This window comes from Acanthochromis polyacanthus, chromosome 6, assembly GCF_021347895.1.
Source record: "Acanthochromis polyacanthus isolate Apoly-LR-REF ecotype Palm Island chromosome 6, KAUST_Apoly_ChrSc, whole genome shotgun sequence".
Lineage (NCBI taxonomy): Eukaryota > Metazoa > Chordata > Actinopteri > Pomacentridae > Acanthochromis > Acanthochromis polyacanthus.
Genome location: NC_067118.1, coordinates 32,196,722 through 32,212,612, shown reverse-complemented (window position 1 = coordinate 32,212,612; position 15,891 = coordinate 32,196,722). Strand labels below are relative to the sequence as shown.

Below are 15,891 nucleotides of genomic sequence, written 5' to 3'. Positions count from 1 at the left end.
GGGTGTGAAAAAAAGAGCTGGAGTGCAAATCTGAAAACCTAAGTGAATGGTGTTAAGTGTATTCATGTGGAAAGAACTCACTGTCCTGAATTGTGGTGTATAATTTGTCATTTCAGCTGTCTAGAAATGAATGTGATAGCACCATATAGAAATGATATACACATTGCGGGTAATGAAAAAAGCATCACATTTTACTTCAGTAACACACAACATGAATAATGCGTCAACACAGTCGAGACTTTTCATACCAGAAGTTCAAGTTTAGTGTGCTGACAGAAGACAGTTAATGGGCAACATGTGGAGCAAGTTCATTTGCTTGTTGAAGATCACCAGATGGGTGAAATTATGCTATGCAGTTGGTGTAATACATACAATTGATGTAAGGGATCATTCTTTGAAATGGTTTTGGCACTGAGCTCAGACATCAGATTGTCAAAATGATCCCACTTTAGATGCTACACAGAAAACCGTGAAATATAGTTGCAGGCTTCATATCAGTCTTCTGTCTTTTTACAGTTCATGTAATGAGTAGAAATACTTATTCTGGCTCATAATCTCACATATGGAAGATGTATAATACTTATAAATAACAAAAGGTCTACACAGTGTCTCGGTGGTTAGCACTGTTGCGTTGCCAGAAGATCCCCTGACACAGGCGGACATTCATTTGTACTAGAACACACACTAAAAATGGTACTGATTGTTCATTTTTATTTGCTGGCATTTCAGTTATTTTAATGGTGAAAGACTAAACCAGGGCTGCACAGTGCTTAGTGGTTAGCACTGTTGCCTTGCAGCTAGAAGATCCCTTTCTGCATGGAGTTTGCATGTTCTCCCTGTGCTTGTGTGGCTTTTCTCTGGGCTCTCTGGCTTCCTCCCCACCCCAGAAACATGCTGAGGTTAATTGGTGATTCTAAATTGTCCACAGGTGTGAATGTGAGTGTGACTGATTGTCTTTATGCGTAGCTCTGTGATAGACTGGTGACCTGTCCAAGCGTCCCCTGCCTTCACCCTAAGCCCATGACCCTAATGAGGATTAAACGGTGTATAGAAAATGGCTGGATGGATAAAAAACAACAGGAAAGACATAGAATAAAATAGAAGACACATTTTTTAATGCGTGCACTTTATGTGTGGAATGATAAACTGAAAACATGCAGTGTCTGTAAAAAGTTTTCACCCCAATTAGAAGCTTTTTCCGTTTATTTCTTTTTCAATATTGAATTATAGTAAATTTAATTTTCCAATTTATGACAACAATTTTCCCTGAAGACTTTTGAGGTAAAAACAGTCCGCTACAAAGTAATGTCAATTAACTAAAATAAACAACGAACATTAAATAAGTGGTTGCATAAGTGTTCTTCCCTTTTTAAGTGACTCTAATATTCAGAAGTCAACCAGAAGAACCAGCATCATGATGCTTCTCAGGAGCAGGTTCTTGAGGGCTTGTGAAGATAGAAGGTAAAATTATTGCAGCAAAATAAAGGAAAATCCTGGAGGACAACCTGATGCAGTCTGCAAGAGCACTGCAACTTGAGAGGATTTGTTTTCCAGCAAGACAATGACCTGAAGCAAACAGCCAAAGCTGTACAGAAATGGTTTCAAGACAACAAGGTGAATGCTTTGAAGTGGTCGAGTCAGAGTCCAGACCTCAATCCAATTGAGAATTTGTTAGGGGATAATTTTTATAGGCTCTGTATGTCACTTAGCTTGTTAACAATATGAATAACTGACTAAAATCATGTACCACACAGTAATCAAGTCAGTGTCATACAGTAGAAGACGTCCCAACATCATTGTTTCTTCTTTAATTCTGACTAGTAAATGTGTACATGTGATGATGGTAAATGGTCTGTATTTATATAGCACTTTACTATACCTGAAAGATACCCAAAGCACTTTACATTACACGTCACATTCACCCATTCACACACTGATGGCAGAAGCTGCCATGCAAGGCGCTAACCACGACCCATCAGGGGCAGTTAGGGGTTTGGTGTCTTGCTCAGGGACACTGAGACATGAGCTCTCCGGGCCAAGGATTGAACCGACAACCCTGTGGTTGCAAAACAGCCACTCTACCCACTGAGCTGTGCTGCCCCCACTTGATACATATTAGATCTAATTTTACTTGTTTGCTTTTATTAGGGCATTTTGATAATTTCATAAATACAGAACGATAATATTGGCTTTACCACACTATGCCGCTGTGATGCATCTCTGACCTCAAATAATCTTTTGTCTGTCCACGATTCAGCAACATCAATCCCGCAAGAACATAATCAGCCCCCAGAAATATTCTGAATTGATCTGGCTTCATCACGAATGTATCCTTTCTCCAGTCAAAGTGGTTAAGCAGTTTTGGACAGGAAAATTTTCAAATGGTGTAATCCTTTTTAGCAGTCAATCCTCTCATCTCATGATGACGTACTGTAGCTTGTCTGAGGGATCAGTGACTGGCAGTGGCATCTCCTGAGTTTACTCTGAACTCAGAAGACTCTGCCTGAAACAGGGAGGACAGAGTAGGCATTCATCTGCAAGTATTTAGAGAAAATGAATGTAAATGAATATAAAAAGCAGACCAGGACTGAACTAAATCTTTCATTCTTTATTCTACCAGCTGTGCTGCATGCAACATCAAGGTGGTAGTTTTCATCACTGTGATGAACTAGTAATATTAACATTAAAAGCATGGTCAGAGATTTTGCTTATATCTCTGACTTTTTCAGTTTCTTTGGAACAAGCTGCCCCCTGACAGGCGCACCATCCGACTTTGGCCTTTTCAAAGCCCGGCTCAAAGCATATCTTTTTAGACTGGCTTTTACTACTCAGTAATGTGGTGATATTCTATTTTATTTTATCTTATTTGATTTTATTTTATTTGTTGACATGTGTTCTATTGTTCCTTTCTTTTAATTTGCTTTTATTCTAATTTTACTGTTTGATTTTAACTGGAAAGCACTTTGGTCACCTTTGAGCATTGTAAAGTGCTCTATAAATACGTCTTGATAGATAGATAGATAGATAGATAGATAGATAGATAGATAGATAGATAGATAGATAGATAGATAGATAGATAGATAGATAGATAGATAGATTGATTGATTGATTGATTGATTGATTGATTGATTGATTGATTGATAGATAGATAGATAGATAGATAGATAGATAGATAGATAGATAGATAGATAGATAGATAGATAGATAGATTGATTGATTGATTGATTGATTGATTGATTGATTGATTGATAGATAGATAGATTGATATTGAACGTCAGCTCTGAGTTGGTCTAATCTAACACTGCTTAGGAAGACAAATATGTCACCATTTCTTTAGCTGTGATGCCTTTGTATAAATCTACTATATTACTGCTACTGCTGTTATAAGACTATTTTGTCATTCCTTTTGTTGAACTGCACACAGAACCTATATTCTTCAGACTGTTTTCATGTCAACACCGTAAATCAAACTGATATTAACAAGAAAGTTAATTTGCTGTCTGGTTTCACTGTTTTAGGTAGATTTTGGTTATAAGAGTTAACACCCATAAACAATTATGCAAACCAAGCCCTGCAATAAACACGAGTGCTCTAACAATGATTCATCAATGCGTCTTCAAATGTTTCCTACAGTAATTTCTCCCACATAAATCCAACACATTATGGTTTCAAGAGCCATTTTAATCCAATCCTCCTGGATTCGATTCCCTCAACACTGCTCACGTTTTGTAAAATATAAGTCTACATAAACTACTGCTTCTCCGCTTGAGGGTTTTAAGCTGGGGAGTTTTTCCTGCTGTGTATGCTCATCACCAACAGATGGCGACACAGACTGTGGGTCTCCTGGTTCTGTAGCTAATCACTGTGGGTCGTTTGCACCATTTAATTAGCACTAGATCACTCTCCTCTGTGTTTTGTCAAACTATTTGAAAAGGATTTATCAGTTTTTTGTCTTCTCTAACATCTGCTTTTTTACTGTTTTCCCTTCATGACAGCACGCTCTAATATAAATTTGGATATTCATGTACTTGTATATCCCTGAGAAATCTTTTCATCTATGCTGTTTCATAGCAAACCATAAAGATATTAAACTGATGTCAGGAAGGGATGATTTTATCATCGTCGCGGAACAATATTGATTTGAAAAAGGACACGTGTTAAACTATTGTAATATGCTTTTGTGTAATTTCAGCGAACTACATTATGAGTTCAACACTCAGTGGAACCAGATTAACGTTTCCCATAGTTCCATCCAGATAATTTTTGTTTCCTCGTCCTTGCTTCAAATTGGAACAGCAGCGATGCTTGACGGCCCCAGTGAACCTGATGTGAGCACAAAAAAAGCATCACTCTTGCTGATTATGAAATCTGCAAGTCTATTATCTAAAGTGACACTGATGCAAATGGAATCAGAGTTTAAAAAACATAAACAAGCATGTCCTATCGTTAACATGCAGCAGTCTTAGAAGACAACTCAAAATATGAGGCAGATTTTTTTTATAATTTAGGCAAAACTCTGAGACAAAAAAGATATACAGTGCCTTGTGAAAGTATTCGGCCCCCTTGAACTTTTCAACCTTTCGCCACATTTCAGGCTTCAAACATAAAGATATAAAATTTTAATTTTTTGTCAAGAATCAACAACAAGTGGGACACAATCGTGAAGTGGAACGAAATTTATTGGATACTTTAAACTTTTTTAACAAATAAAAACCTGAAAAGTGGGGCGTGCAATATTATTCGGCCCCCTTGCATTAATACTTTGTAGCGCCACCTTTTGCTGCAATGACAGCTACAAGTCGCTTGGGGTATGTCTCTATCAGTTTTGCACATTGAGAGACTGAAATTCTTGCCCATTCTTCCTTGCAAAACAACTCGAGCTCAGTGAGGTTGGATGAAGAGCATTTGTGAACAGCAGTCTTCAGCTCTGCCCACAGATTCTCGATTGGATTCAGGTCTGGACTTTGACTTGGCCATTCTAACACCTGGATACGTTTATTTGTGAACCATTCCATTGTAGATTTGGCTTTATGTTTTGGATCATTGTCCTGTTGGAAGATAAATCTCCGTCCCAGTCTCAGGTCTTTTGCAGACTCCAACAGGTTTTCTTCCAGAATGGTCCTGTATTTGGCTCCATTCATCTTCCCATCAATTTTAACCATCTTCCCTGTCCCTGCTGAAGAAAAGCAGGCCCAAACCATGAGGCTGCCACCACCATGTTTGACAGTGGGGATGGTGTGTTCAGGGTGATGAGCTGTGTTGCTTTTACGCCAAACACATCCTTTTGCATTGTGGCCAAAAAGTTCGATTTTGGTTTCATCTGACCAGAGCACCTTCTTCCACATGTTTGGTGCGTCTCCCAGGTGGCTTGTGGCAAACTTCAAACGAGACTTTTTATGGATATCTTTGAGAAATGGCTTTCTTCTTGCCACTCTTCCATAAAGGCCAGATTTGTGCAGTGTACGGCTGATTGTTGTCCTATGGACAGACTCTCCCACCTCAGCTGTAGATCTCTGCAGTTCATCCAGAGTGATCATGGGCCTCTTGGCTGCATCTCTGATCAGTCTTCTCCTTGTTCGAGGTGAAAGTTTAGAGGGACGGCCGGGTCTTGGTAGATTTGCAGTGGTCTGATACTCCTTCCATTTCAATATGATTGCTTGCACAGTGCTCCTTGAGATGTTTAAAGCTTGGGAAATCTTTTTGTATCCAAATCCGGCTTTAAACTTCTCCACAACAGTATCTCAGACCTGCCTGGTGTATTCCTTGGTCTTCATGATGCTCTCTGCACTTTAAACAGAACCCTGAGACTATCACAGAGCAGGTGCATTTATACGGAGACTTGAATACACACAGGTGGATTCTATTTATCATCATCAGTCATTTAGGACAACATTGGATCATTCAGAGATCCTCACTGAACTTCTGGAGTGAGTTTGCTGCACTGAAAGTAAAGGGGCCGAATAATATTGCACACCCCACTTTTCAGTTTTTTATTTGTTAAAAAAGTATAAAATATCCAATAAATTTCATTCCACTTCACAATTGTGTCCCACTTGTTGTTGATTCTTGACAAAAAATTAAAATTTTATATCTTTATGTTTGAAGCCTGAAATGTGGCGAAAGGTTGAAAAGTTCAAGGGGGCCGAATACTTTCACAAGGCACTGTATGTCTCATGCAATTTCAAGCTGTATTGATTCTATATAATGTAGTATTGAATTTGGAATCAACTGCGGGCTTTACTGTACCATGGAAGTTGAATTAGACATAATCTCTCACAACAAAATGACACCACAAATACCAACAACATTTACTAACAGCTCGACAAGAGCCAAATACAGATTTGAGAAAATGTTAAAAACATCTTTCCTAATGACTGGCTTAAAGCCTTATGTAACCTCTGCTCCACACAGTAATCACAGTCATATTTTGTGCAGTGTTGCTGGCACATCATCAGTAAACTCAGATATCTCCACAGTGGGTGGCTGAGGGGAGGAGCGTGGCTCCCTGCTGCACGCTGAGCTAAGTAGAGCCAGACTTCTGCGGGCAGCCTGGGAAGAAGACAGTATTTGTCAGAAAAAAAAAAATTGAAAACTCAAAGAAATAACAAAAACATTGACAAATGGAACATTAGATGACCCTCTTTCCACCCAGAGAGACATGATATCCTCCCCAGTCATGTCAGGGTGGTTCATGGAGCCCTGGTTTGTACGGTAACCATGCCTGACATAGCACGTGTGTTGTAAGGTGTTTTTCTTTCTCTCTGTTTCTTCATGCTTGTTTTCCCCCCCTGTTCAGTCATTCATGTGTCTCTGCTGTGGAATGTGGCAAAGCAACAGAAGTCTTTGAACCGCTGAAGCCAGTAAATTTGTTGCGCAGTTTGTAAAATGCAACAGGACTAGCAAGAGGGAACAGGAAATTAATGCTATTACGCAATTAAGTTAATAATTTAAATGTTTAATCTTGTTTATGTAAAACAGAGTCATTTAAAATGACAAGTTGAGAATTGTTGTGGGTTCATGTGCCTCTGTAAGTAATGCTGGAGGCGATATTTTTGTGGTTTTACGACTTTTACTAAACATCCACCCCTTTTTGATTGAATTTTCACCTATTTGGCATTCCCAAAATGTGAATACGGAGAAGGAACAAACCTCAAGCCCAAAATGTATGTATGGCACTTCATCTAAAAGCTAAAATTTTCTAGTTGTGAATGTGGCTAAAACAGAGCATAAACCATGTGAGTTCAAACGTAGCTCAAAACCATGAGAGATCCGAGCAGACAATCTAAGTTGTTTGAAATTTATGGCCACATCAGTCATCAGAATGACAGAACTTACTGAAAGCAGATTAGTGCGCTGCATATGTTGTAATTATCAGCATAATACTGTAGAGATGGTGCTTTAATATCTCCTGCGTATTTACACTGTTAGTCAACGGACATTTGAACATATTTCATTTTTATTTTACAGTTAGAGTCTGTATTGCAGCAGATGGTGCATCTGGAGATAAAGTGGTATGATCATGAATCTGAACAAAGAGGTGTTTTTTTTCCTCAAGAGTTTGAATTGCTTGTACTGTATATCTGTTAAAAATGGGCCCTATGGAACAGCCTAATTCTGTTGTATGTCAAATGATCCTACCTACATTTATCTTTTCTAAATTCACCGACTGCTCAGACAGACTACATATATTAAGACAGACTAAGAGGTTTGTAAAGATTTTCTGTCAGCAGACAAACAGATTGCAATGGCATCAGAGAACATGGTGTGCATAACAGGTTAAAAGAACAACAAAAAAACAACAGTTTAATGGGAAATATTGTAGGGCTTACAAAAATTGGATCCTTAAACATTCAAATATATGGGTTTTGATAATGCGGCATCTGACACAGAAAGACTCAGTCCTGTAACCAGGAGACATCAGTTGGCTGCCATTGCTTCAAGGTTGTGGATCCTACAAACAATATAAAATGTGCAGTTTGTGGCCCACATACAGACCTGGTGCCAGTGGTGATTGGAGCTCAGGGAGCAGTGAGCTGCAAACTGGAGGAGTGGCTCCAGCAGATTCCAGGAACAACATCTGAGGTCTCTGCCAAGAAGACCAAAGTCCTAGGAACAGCTAATGTACAGCACAGAACCCTCAAACTCCCAGACGTCTCGTAGAGAACCCGAGCATGAAGGGAAAAATACCACATCGCCAAAGTGGGGGTGAGAAAGGGGATTTTATATTTATATACATACATACAGGGTGTCCATAAAGTCTCTTTACAAAGGCAGTTGGTAAGATATCTGAACCAGATTTGTTTTATTGTAAGCAGTATTGGCCACTTGGAATCAAACTCCAGCCTCCTGGGTGTGAGACAGCCACTCTACCCACTGAGGTACGCCACCCAATGCATAACTCACTCACTCACACCTGGAATCGAACCCCAGCCTCCTGGGTGTGAGACAGCCACTCTACCCACTGAGCTACGCCACCCTAAGCATATCTCACTCTGTGTTGGTCTTACAGACCATTCATTCATTAATTTTTGTGTTTCTACATAGTGTTCCTTGGTTATTTACAAAGCGCTAACACCATCTATTGGCCACCGTTGGCAATAGCAGCCTTTGTGTATAATTTCTGTTTCCTGTTCTCGTTGGAACGAGATTTCAGTTGCTAGTCAACACGAGCCTTCAGTTAGCACAAGCTGTTCTTCGTGGTCAAATGTGAAATCCATTAATTCTTCTTCAAACCCGAATCAGTTGTGATTCCCCCACGGGGGCAATGCTGGTGAGTTTTATTGTCATGTGTTTTTGATGACTATTTTCTAAAGTGAATGAGAGATTTATGGAAGAAAACTGATGTACCGTTTGTTAGCAAGCGTCTTAGCTTCCCGCGGTCAATCTGCTCAAAAGTAAAACAATGTCTTTGTTGAATATGGATTCGAATATGATTCAGACAGACATTAGCTAAAATGTGTTTTTATTTCTGTCTAGTTTTACAGCTTTATGTTTTACACAACGTGTGTGGAATAAAAGGAGAGGAGAAAATGAAGATGGGTCGGCATTCCTCCTTTTTGTTGTTCTCCTCGCCAGCTGTTTACACGCACTGGATAGCTGAACACGCAAACGTTTAGTGAGGCCAGTACAGTAAAACGGCAGACCCTCGCCTGTCAAGAAGAAGACAGAACTTCAACGGCTAGCATGAAAGTCAGTTTTGCCCGTCAAGACAATGCCATTAGCCCGCGCTTCCCAAGCCGTCACGTGAGCTGCCCAGACGTTCCCCCTGCTCCATATGCCATGGATTCCCCAACCAAAATGCCACATTACAATTCTCCTGGCAAGACCGAAGCAGACGCCGGTGACTGGGAGATAAGATCAGTGCTATCGGCATCAGGCTCGGTCTGTTCAATGTCTCAACACGGATCATCATACAGCTCTCGGAAGAGCACCGTGCTAGCAACCGCTAAAGCCAAAGCCCAAGCAGCAAGAGCCAAAGCAGCCTTTTCTGAAAGGGAAATGGCACTGAAACTTCAGAAAGCTGAATCAGAACTACAAGCTGCCAAAGCAGAAGCTGAATTGGAGGTGTTGCGGTGCAGAAAAGAAATGGAGGCTGCAATAGCTGAAGCAGCAGTTCTTCAAGCAGAATTGGAAGATGACGACAGCCTCGGGGAACCAGGGTCAGAACTGAACCAAAGCCGCCAGCTCACACCAGCACATCCTCCAACTCAGCCAGCCGTACGACCTCCAGTGCAGCATCCAGCGACATCGTCCGCCCTGCATCCAGTGACACCGTCCGCTCTGCATCCAGCGACATCGTCAGGACAGCCCCTGAGACCGACACCAGCTCCGAGACGACTCCTACCGTCAGCACAGATAGTACCACAGCCAGCACTACAGTCTCTACAGCCAGCTCTACAGCTACAACAGCCAGCTCTACAGCTACAACAGCCAGTTCTACAGCTACAACAGCCAGCTCTACAGCTACAACAGCCAGCACTGCAGCCACAACAGTCATCTCTACAGCCAGCACTACAGTCTCTACAGCTAGCACTACAACCAGCTCTACAGCCAGCTCTACAGCTACAACAGCCAGCTCTACAGCTACAACAGCCAGCTCTACAGCTACAACAGCCAGCACTGCAGCCACAACAGTCATCTCTACAGCCAGCACTACAGTCTCTACAGCCAGCACTACAACCAGCTCTACAGCCAGTTCTACAGCTACAACAGCCAGCTCTACAGCCACCCGTGCCACCTGCAAGTGCGTACCACATGCCACTCCAAGCCAGCAACCAAGCATGGCAGGGAGGAGAAGACTATGGGCCGCCCACTCCTGCTCCATACCCTACCTTACGTCATCACATGCCTGTCCAAGATGGACACAACTCCCCGACGGTGGACCTGGCCAAGTTCATTGCTAGAAACCAGATCGTCTCTACAGGGCTGACAAAGTTCGATGACAAAGTAGAGAATTACTGGACGTGGAAAGCATCATTCTGCAATGCCATAGACAACATAGGCCTGTCAGTAGCAGAGGAGACTGACCTCCTGATCAAATGGCTCGGCAAAGAGTCGTCCGAGCAAGCACGCAGGCTCAGGGCAGCCTACATCAGAGACCCCCAAGGTGCCCTCCAAGCCATCTGGCAGCGCATCGAAGACTGTTATGGCACCCCCGAAGCAATCGAGGGGGCGCTGTTCGCCAGACTGGAAAGCTTCCCGAAGATCTCCAACAAAGATCCAACCAACCTACGTGACTTAGCCGACCTGCTACAAGAACTGCATGCAGCAAAGCAGGATGGATTTCTTCCAGGACTAGCTTACTTGGACACTGCTAGAGGAATAGCCCCGATCGTCGAAAAGCTTCCATACAATCTACAGGAGAAGTGGATATCCTACGGCTCTCAGATAAAACAACAACAACAGGTGTCCTTCCCCCCGTTCAGTGTGTTTGTCAGCTTCATTCAGAACCAAGCCAAAGCAAGAAACGACCCTAGCTTCACAGTCAACATGCCACCTTCGCCTGCCACAACCAGAGACAAGCCCAGAAGTCTCCAGAGTAAAGTCAACCAGCCCGTTGCAGTCCACAAGACTCAAGTTGCCGAGTCCAGCCAGAAAGGTGAGCTTGAAGCTGACACTTTAGACCTCACCAAGCAATGCCCGATCCACAAAAAGCCCCACTCTTTAGGAGCATGTAGGAGCTTTAGAGACAAACTGCTAGCTGACCGTAAGCAATACCTCAAAGAAAAGTCCATCTGCTACCGCTGTTGTGCTTCCACCACACACATTGCAAAGAACTGCGACAAAACCATAACATGTGCCGAATGTCAGAGCAACCAGCACGTCGAAGCCCTCCACCCAGGTCCGTCGCCATGGAAAGCAAAGCCACCCCCACCTGCGTCAGAGAACGGCAGGGAGGGCAGTAAGAACCAGTGACCTCCAGAGACAGTCTCCTCCAAGTGCACAAGACAATAGGTCTGAAATCCCAACACCCAGTGCAGCTTTGCATCACCCTCACCTGAGATGCATAGCCAATGAGATTCTCCCCTTAGACTCCAGTGCCCAGATACTGCTGTTGCTAGGGAGAGATGTTTTGAGCATACACAAGATCAGAAAACAGATCAACTTCCCCGACAATGCCCCATTCGCTCAAAAGCTAGACTTAGGCTGGGTGGTGATTGGTGACGTGTGCCTCGGCACAGCGCACCGTCCCTCTTCAGTCACTGCCCTAAAAACATGTATCTTGGGAGATGGCCGCCCCAGCTACCTCACACCCTGCTCCAGCCACCTGCGTGTGAAAGACCCTCCACACAGCCACTCAGTCCTTTGTGTTCCCCTGCCTCAGCAAGCCGCTGTCCACACTGCTCCTCTGCTGCACAGGGACGACCTGGAGCCCTCCGTCTTCCACTGCACCGACAAAGACCACCAACCTGCTCCGTCCATCGATGACCTCAACTTCCTGAAGATCATGGATACTGAGGTATGTCAAGACAGCACTCAAAGCTGGGTCGCACCCTTGCCTTTTAAGGCTCTGAGAGAACAGCTGCCAAACAACAGAGACTATGTCATGAAAAGACTCAAGTCAGTCTGTCGTACATTAGAGAAAAAACCTACCATGAAAGAACATTATATGCAGTTCATGCAAAAGATGATTGACAATCAGCATGCAGAGATTGCCCCAGCCCTCCAAGAGGGACAAGAAAGCTGGTATTTGCCATCCTTTGGCATCTACCACCCCAAGAAACCAGAACAGATTTGCATCGTGTTTGACTCAAGTGTTCAGTATGAAGGGATTTCACTGAACAATGTCTTATTAAAAGGCCCAGATCTGAACAATGACCTGTTAGGTGTCCTCATTAGGTTCAGAAAAGATAAAATCGCTGTGACTGCAGACATTCAACACATGTTTTACTGCTTTGTAGTCAAGGAGGAGCACAGAGACTACCTGAGGTTCCTGTGGTTCCGCGACAACAACTGGGACAGTGACATCATAGACTACAGAATGCGTGTGCATGTGTTTGGCAATACACCATCTCCTGCTGTAGCAATCTACTGCCTCAGGAGAGCAGCAAGAGAAGCAGAATCTGAATTCGGCTCTGATGTCAGAGCATTCATTGAGAAAGACTTTTATGTTGACAATGCCCTTAAGTCGTTTGCAACAGAGTCAGAAGCCATCAGCGTGGTGAAGCGAGCAAAGGAGATGCTCTCCCACAACCATCTCCGGCTGCACAAGATCACATCAAACAGTGCAGCTGTCATGGCTGAATTCCCCCCTGAGGACCGTGCAAGCAGCATCAAAGACCTGGACTTCACCACCGACGACGTTCCCATACAGCGTAGCCTAGGTATCAGCTGGAACATAGTCACAGACACCTTCACCTTTCAAGTGCAGAGAGACGACAAGCCCTTCACACGCAGAGGCGTGCTCTCAACCATAAACAGCATCTTCGACCCACTTGGCTTTCTCTCACCTGTCACCATACAGGGACGATCGCTGCTGAGAGCGCTGACCATGGAAAATGGTGAGTGGGACTCTCCATTACCTGAACACCTCCATGCAGAGTGGTTGAGATGGAAGTCCTCCCTACAATGCCTTCAAGACCTACGGATCCCCCGCTGCTACACATCTCTCTCCACCTATGCAGCAAGCTCAAGAGAGTTGTGTGTGTTTGCGGATGCGTCAACCAAAGCAATTGCAGCGGTTGCCTATCTGAAGGTGACCGATGAAGATGGACACTCCGAAGTCGGATTTGTGCTTGGCAAAGCAAAGCTGACACCGGTGAAAGAAACCACAATCCCCAGACTCGAACTGTGTACAGCCGTCCTTGCTGTCGAGATAGCTGAGAGTGTAGTGAGTAGCATGGACTTGCACATGAACTCTGTCACTTTCTATTCAGACAGCAAAGTTATGTTAGGTTACATCAACAACGAACAGAGAAGATTCTATGTGTATGTAAGCAATAGGGTCCAACGCATCCGACAAACAACTTCACCTCAACAGTGGCTGTACGTCCCCTCAGAGCTCAACCCAGCAGACCACGGCTCCAGATCTGTCACCGCTGCATCACTGAGAGACATCAACTGGCTGACCGGACCTGCCTTCCTGTCTGGTAAGCCTCCAGCTGATCACCAGTCACTGTATGACCGAGTTGACCCAGAGTCAGACTCTGAAATCAGACCTCAAGCCACAGTGTTAGTCACTGAAACCACACAGTCCAGCTTAGGCACGGAGCGCTTCGAGCGTTTCTCAAAGTGGGCATCTGTGCTTAGACCACTTGCAGTCTTGATTCACATGGCACAGTGTTTCAGGCAAACAGACAAAGACAGCACATGCAGAGGGTGGCATACCTGTAAGAAAGCAATCACGCCAGAGAACCTAGAAAAAGCAAAGAAACTGCTGATCAAAAACACGCAACAAGAAAGATATCCTCGTGAATTCAACAACATTCAGAGTGAGACAGACATTCCTACACAGAGCAACATAGCAAAGCTACGCCCAGTGATTGACAGCTGTGGACTTCTCAGAGTGGGTGGACGGATCACACAGTCTGGCCTTGAAATAAACCGCACCAATCCCCTCATCATCCCAGCTCAGCACCACCTGACGACTCTCCTTGTGCGCCACCACCATGAGCAGGTTCAACACCAGGGCAGACACTTTACGGAGGGAGCCATCAGGGATGCTGGACTGTGGCTGGTGGGTGGAAAGAGGTGCATCAGAGGCACACTGTTCCGGTGTGTCACCTGCAGGAGGCTGCGTGGCAAAAGAGAACATCAGCTGATGGCAGATCTGCCTGCAGACCGGCTGCAAGCTGCCCCACCTTTCACGTACTTCGGCCTGGACGTGTTTGGCCCGTGGGAGGTCATCAGCCGTCGGACAAGAGGTGGGCAGGCAAACAGCAAAAGGTGGGCAGTTATGTTTACCTGTCTGTGTGTGCGTGCTGTGCACATTGAAGTGATAGAGACACTGACTACATCCAGTTTCATTAATGCATTAATGCATTAATGCATCCTAGACTCCATGTTTCTGCAGCAGCACTTCACTTCACTGACACACGAGGTCTTCGTCACTCTCATGGCAGAGGTCTGTGCAATCGTGAATGCGAGACCCCTGCTGCCTGTGTCAACTGACCCTGAGAACCCCCTCATACTTACCCCCTCCATGCTCCTGACACAAAAGACAGGAACTCAGTCATCGCCTCCACCTGACTTTGGTCAGCCAGAGATCATCCGTCACCAGTGGAAGCTGGGACAACACCTCGCAGAGAAATTTTGGCACAAGTGGCAACGTGAGTATCTGAACACCCTGCAAGGTCAAGCCAAGTGGCAAGACAAAAGGTTTAACTTGCAGGAAGGTGACATTATCTTGATGAGAGAAAATGCCTATCTCAACCACCCACTGAGCTATACTCCCAATGCCTATCTCACATACTCCCTATGCCTATCTCACTCCTATACTCCCTATGCCTATCTCACTCACTCCTATTATCCCTATGCCTATCTCACTCACTCACTGCTATCCTCCCCATGCCTATCTCACTCACTCACTCACTCACTCACTCCGATACTCCCTATGCCTATCTCACTCACTCCTATACTCCATCTCACTCACTCACACCTGGAATCGAACCCCGGCCTCCCGGGTGCCAGCCAGCCACTCTTCCCACTGAGCTATACTCCCTATTACTTTCTCACTCATCCACTGAGCTATACTCCCTATGCCTATCTCACTAACTCACTCCTATACTCCCTATGCCTATCTCACTCACTCCTATTATCCCTATGCCTATCTCACTCACCCAGTGAGCTATACTCCCTATCTCACTCACTCACTCACTGCTATCCTCCCTATGCCAATCTCACTCACTCACACCTGGAATCGAACCCCGGCCTCCCGGGTGCCAGCCCGTCACTCTACCCACTGAGATATACTCCTTGGCCTTTCTCACTCACTCATATACTCCCTATCACACTCACCCACTGATCCATACTCCCTATCTCACTCACTGCTATCCTCCCTATGCCAATCTCACTCACTCACACCTGGAATCGATCCCCAGCCTCCCGGGTGCCAGCCAGTCACTCTACCCACTGAGCGATACTCCTTGGCCTTTCTCACTCACTCCTATACTCCCTTTCTCACTCACTCACTGAGCGATACTCCCAATCTCACTCACTGCTATCCTCCCTATGCCAATTTCACTCACACCTGGAATCGATCCCCAGCCTCCCGGGTGCCAGCCCGTCACTCTACCCACTGAGCTATACTCCTTGGCCTTTCTCACTCACTCCTACACTCCCTATGACACTCACCCACTGAGCTATACTCCCTATCTGACTCACCCACTGAGCTATCCTCCCTATGCCAATCTCACTCACTCACACCTGGAATCGATCCCCAGCCTCCCGGGT

At 44.6% G+C, this 15,891-nt stretch overlaps 1 long non-coding RNA gene across 1 annotated transcript in view; it reads right to left on the bottom strand.

Moving 5' to 3' along the window:
• Window positions 1-236: 236 nt before the first annotated feature.
• Window positions 237-15,891, bottom strand: part of LOC127534321 (uncharacterized) — a 60,812-nt gene continuing 45,157 nt past the window's right edge. Inside the window, exon 12 of the long non-coding RNA XR_007942399.1 lies at window positions 237-15,352. This is a non-coding gene — a long non-coding RNA (uncharacterized LOC127534321). The remainder of the gene's footprint in view (window positions 15,353-15,891) is intronic.